The following is a 6,242-nucleotide window of genomic DNA, read 5'->3' as shown; positions in this document are numbered from 1 at the left end:
ATCATTATTTTAAAAGCATCTGAAAAGGACTGCAATTCATGAAAAAAATGTGAGGCTGTATATCATTTGATTTGTATTTGATGATTTGGAATTTGATTTGCATTTTTATTGTTTTTACTTTAGTTCATTATTTCAGTTATATTGTATTTTTAATCCTTTTTTTCTTTTTTTTTTTTTCCTGTGTATTTTTTTTATTTCTGGAGAGGTATTCACATAAGCCTTTTTTGACTTCTAACCTCTCTTGCACTATGATGTTACTTGTTTGAATGTTTTGTTTTTTTATTTTCTCTTGCTGTTTTCTGATGTATAAATAAATAGTAGTAGTAGTAGTAGTTTTATTTCAAACATATAGAATCATCAGATAACAAAGAATCATACAACATGGTCAAAAAAATAATAATTTCTGCGCTCAAAAAGGAGTGGGAAGAAGTATAACTTACTGACTCCCGCCCCCTTTTTACAAACTAATAATCAAACTAGACAAGCACTTGGAGAGCGCAGACCTCCGCCCAGGCAGATCACCCCCCCCCCATCACCACCAAAATTTAATAATTTGTTCCATGTGCCAGTATAACATTTCCTGAAAATTTCATCAAAATCCATCCATAACTTTTTGAGTTATCTTGCTAACTGACCAACTAACCAACAAACAAACCCCAATGAAAACATAACCTTCGCCATTCCTTAGCGGAGGTAACTACATCTGCTTCCTTTGCTTTGCTAACACACATTTTCCTCTTTATATTTTTACAATAAAACAAAACATCCATACAAACCATTCATATACACTTTTTTTAGTCACCTCACACACCATCAGGTTTGTGTAATCAACCGTTTTTAATATAGACTATATTTATATGCACTTTAAATATTTACTCCAAATACAATGATCAACAAGAAAAGCACTCAGAGAGCACAGACCTCCGCCAAGACAGATCTGTGCGCCCCCCCCCCATCACCACCAAAATGTAATCAGTTGTTCCTTGTGCCAGTATGAACATTTCCTGAAAATTTCATGAAAATCCGTACTTAACTTTTTGAGTTATCTTGCTAACAAACAAACAAACACAACACACAAAGCAAAGTGATCACAATACCTCGTGGTGGAGGTAATAAGTGTATGTGTGTGTGTGAGTGTGTGTGTGTGAGTGTGTGTGTAAATTAAAAAAAGAACACCGTTGGTTAAAGGTGTTAGAGTTCTGAATTCCTGTGGTTTTGCATCAGTCATAAGCAACATGATGAATATAATATGGATGAAACAGAATAACTGATGAGCTGCTAGTGGTTTAGTCCCAAACTGAGGCCAACAATATGAAGTAGATCACATTCCAGTCAAGGACTAAGTTCACAACCACCAAAGGAGACATGACAGCCTGAGTGTCAGATGACTTTGCAAGGAGTCAGCACTCCATCTAGTGGTCCAATCTGGTACTGGTTCAGTTCTGTGTTTTTCTGAAAGGAGTGATATTTTGCTCTTAACAAAAAAAAAAAAAAAAAAAAACGGAATTATGCATTTCAAAACATTTCCCTGTGCTCTACATAAACTGTAATTGCTCTGCTTGGGTCTGAATTCTTCATTAATTCAACTCCACAGGTCCATCTTCAACCCTATTTCTGAGTAATGACACCAGAAAGGTTGTTTTTGAGCACTGGCTCTTTAAATGCACATGAGCCATTTCAGGCCCCGCCCCCTCTAGGTTGTTGGTTGTGCTGCTCCGTCCCTTTCAACCAACAATTGAACATTTTCGGTAAGTGGCTCAAAGTTTGGATATTTTTTAAGTGCATTATGGGAATGGGAACTCCACGTAGCAGTAATTTCACTGTCTTTTTGTGAGTACTGAACCCAAATGTGGCCTTTACCTCTATCCATTGACTAAACTCATTCTTTAAAACAACTCTAGTGGACTGTATAATTTTACGTTGTAGCGATCCGGCTTGTTTTCTTGCCAAATCTGTGAGTGCATAAATACCCACCGCCAGTAGGCACCTGCAGACTGTTGGAGGGGGCTTTAGATAAGATTGTGATAGGCAGGTAGAGGGACTGGCTGTGGTTGCTGATTAGATCAGGTGTATTTCATGTGAGTTCTGGTTCTTCAAGGTTAAACTTTGAGGGCATCAGTAGAGGACTTTCTGTCTGAGGAGGTTTTGGAGCACAGTGCCTGAGAGGAACTGGGTTTTGATTTGAATGAGCAGCAGAATGGAAACAAAGCAGAATAAAGATCACATTTACATTTAAATTTAGATTTACATTTATGCATTTGGCAGACCCTTTTTCCCAAAGCGACTTACAGGGGAAAAACCAGAAATGAAAGAAAAATACAAGAATAGATTAACCCTTTCATGCATGAATTATGAGAACCTTAATGGGTCAAAACACAGTCATGTCCAGTCAGAGAGCGAATTTTAATTGATTACCATTCCAACATTTATTTCAATATAAAGTCGCTCCTTGTTTTGGATAATCCCTTATGGTCCAACTAAAGCAAAAATTAATTTAAAAATAAAAATGTGGGTCAAATTTTCTCTAAAATGTCCCTTCAGAGAGATTTTGAATACCGTTTTTTCGACCCTAATCAAGTTGTTTTTCTGGAGTGTTTTTATTCCTCTTTAGACCTGAAAACAACTATGCAATTGAAAAAAATTTTATGAACCTATTTTTCATGGAGTTGCAAAAAAATATTCACTCAGCTGGACATCATGCATTTAATTCTTGAAGCAAAGAAACATGTTTTTACTGAGACACTGTGTGAAAAGTATGAAATAATTTTTTTAAATGCTGCTAATCTGATGTTTTGTCACATTTTAACATACTCTAATATTAGTTATTATTCACTGAATGGAGGTAATATGCAAAAAAAAAAAAAAAAAAAACTTTTTGTTTAAGAAAAATGGTTAATTACAGTCTGTTAACAATAACAAGCAATTGATTTGCTCTAAAACATGTTAGTGCAGATCAGATTTATCAAGAACAGCAAAGTTACAGTAATCGTATGAATTACAATGTATGGCATGATGCATAGGTGTCTACTGTGTTGGCTGATATGGAACTAAAACAATAAAATCCATGAGTATACAAGAGTAGAATAGCTGTCCACTGGAGTGACCACTATCCATGAAAGGGTTAAAAACATAAAACAGCTGCACAATTAACCCTTTCATGCATGGTGGTCACTACAGTGGACAGTTATTCTACAGCTGTTCCATTGTATATTTATGGATTTTGTTGTTTCAGTTCCATATCAGTTAACACAGTGGACGCTTATGCATCATCACAAGCACTGTAATTCATACCATTACTGTAAATTTGCTGTTCTAGATAAACCTGATCTGCACTAACATGTTTGATTGTTAAAAAAAAAAAAAAAGCAAATTGTTATTAAACTGTAATTAACAGTTTTTTTGTTTGTTTGTTTTGTTGTTGTTGTTTTTTTGCATATAATCTCCATGAAGGTATTGTTGAAATGTGAGAAAACATCAAATTAGCAGCATTAAAAATGTCTTTATCTCATAGTTTTCACACAGTATATCAGTAGATACATGTTTCTTTGCTTCTAAAATTAAATGCATGATTTTGTAACTCCATGTAAAATCGGTTCATTAAAAAAAAAAAAAAAAAAAAAAAAAAAAAAATTCAATCACAGTGGGTTTTTTTCATGCCTAAAGAGGAATAAAAACACTTAGGAAAAAATAAATCTTGATTAAGGTTCTCATAATTCATGCATGAAAGGGTTAAAACAGTGTCATACAGAAGAATAAAAAAGCAAAATGATAGACTAAAATACAAGAATAGATTAAAAAGACATAAAAGCAGCAATTAAAAACATGTACAATTAAAAACAGTGAAATAAAAAATACTAAGTAAAAACAGCAGAATAGACATAATAATACATATAAAATGGAATGTTTGAAAGTGCTAGGACAGGAGGTACTCTCTGAAGAATTAGGTCTTCAAGAGCTTCTTGAAGACTTAGAGGTTGGTGTTTAGTCTCAGCCTCAGGTTGGCTTGGCTGGAGATTCTGGTGCTGCGTCGGCCTCCGGTAGCTCTTGCTCTTGTGGGCTCTGCAATATTTTCACCTGTACGTAGATGGATTCCTTCTCTTCAACCCTCTCTCCCTCCATAACCTGCTTGCTCCTGTCCTCTTCTCTCTACTCTTAAATCACTTCTCCAGGTGCTGGGTAGTTGGGTTGAGTTGGTGATGAGGTTGGGAGAGTATGTAATTAAAATTGTTAAAGGGGTAAGTGTTTTGATATTTGTGGTATAAATATGTTATTTCTCAATTGGTCCCCCTGAGTAGAGACCTTTTTTTGGGGGGGGTGGCCCTGCACCTTTTGGGCACTAGGGGCACTGTCCAGTTTATTACACTGGGTTACAAAAATATGTTTTTTGCAAGTTGTCTAGGTTTTCTCAACTGAATTAGACCATTTTGCACCGCTAAATCAAAAAATGACATCTGTTTTTCTCAATCAGGTCAGGCTTTTTTGCTAATTTGATTTTGAAAAATTTGATCTTCTCACAAAATTGATTACATTTTTGTGACTTTATCAGTTGATTTTTTTATATAGTTCTCACCCAAAATAGGTTTTAAGAGAAAAAAAAAAAACATTTTCTAACAGGATGTACGAGGGCTGTTCAATAAGTTCATGGCCTCACCCAGAAATACTGGTTGTTATAATACAGGATGTTACATTCTTTCGTGATGGGATAGTGATGCTTGAAAATCGATGGACCAAGTGCATTGCTGTAAATGGAGATTATGTTGAAAAATAAAATATAAATTATCAGTCTGTGTTGTTCTGTTCTGGGTGAGGCCATGAACTTATTGAACGGCCCTCGTATTTATTAAGTGTTACAAACTGTAGCAGAATACATCAGGCTTATTTTTGCAAGATCTTCTAGTCGAAGCCATTTCATTCACCTGTAATATTAAAAAAAACATTAATCATAAATTGGCAAAAGTAAAATCTTCAGAACTCGTTTATTGCAAGAAATATGAAAGAATTTTGTATATATGATGTGAAAATGCCCATAAATGTAAGCAAAAATGTTAAAAAGCCAATATGTAGCATAGTTCAGAAAGTTGACCTGATTGAGCAGAATTAATGTGATTTTTGGATTCAGCACACCAAAATTATCCTAAATCAGCTCAAAAAAATTAAACAATAAATTTGTTGTTGACCAGTGTTCTCTCCACGCCAAGTGTAACAGCAGAGGTTATTACCTCCGCCAGAAGGTATTACGATCGCTTTGCTTTGTGTGCGTGTTTGTTTGTTTGTTTGTTAGCAAGATAACTCAAAAAGTTATGGACAGATTTTCATGAAATTTTCAGAAAATGTTGATACTGGCACAAGAAAGAAATTATTAAATTTTGGTGGTGATCGGGGGGGTGGGGGGAGACACTGATCTACCTTGGCAGAGGTCTGTAAACCTGTAAAATAATACCAGTGAAAAAAGAAAAATTACATCATGATAATGTTTACATCTACAACATTTCCTTAAAAATCTGAATAAGGTGAAAAACTTAAAATGTCTTAAGAAAAACAAGTGCAGTTTAAATAATATTCTGCCTCAATTGATCAGTTTATCATTTACACATGTGGATTACAACTTACATTACAATTACAAATACACAAAACATTTAGTAACAGGTATAATATTGATAAAATGGCTTTTGCTTTTCTCAAGATATTTCACGTTGGTCATATTTGTTCAGGTCATTCACATTTTTTTGTAAAAGGATAGTTTGTTAATGTAAACGTTAAAGGGAAGTTTTTCCTCGCCACTGTCACCAATCACAAGTGTTTGCTCCTGAAGGATTCTGTTGGGTCTCTGTAAACTTAATTTGTTTCTGATTTGAATTGATAAAGCACTTTGTGACTCTGTCTGTGAAAAGTGCTCTATAAATAAAATTTACTTTACTTACTTACTTACTTAAACATTTTCATGTAGTTTTACTTTTTTGTACTATAACAAAAATAAAATCTGCAGTTGTCGTTATTTATAGCTTATTATGACAGTATTTTTCTGGTTTGACCCTATTGAAATCTAATTGGTTTATATGTGTATGTATGGAACCTGAATTAAAATGATTTGTACACTATTGATTGTTAATATCATCAGTGTAATTTTTGCATTTCACAAATTCACCCTACGGGCCGGATTGGACCCTTCGGTGGGCCAGATTTGGCCCCCGGGCCACATGTTTGACACCTGTGATATAGTGTATGACTTAGGCAATTATGTA

This window comes from Sphaeramia orbicularis, chromosome 8 (genome assembly GCF_902148855.1).
Source record: "Sphaeramia orbicularis chromosome 8, fSphaOr1.1, whole genome shotgun sequence".
NCBI classification, from domain to species: domain Eukaryota; kingdom Metazoa; phylum Chordata; class Actinopteri; order Kurtiformes; family Apogonidae; genus Sphaeramia; species Sphaeramia orbicularis.
The sequence above is the reverse complement of the archived record's forward strand: the minus strand, read 5'-3'. Positions refer to the sequence as shown.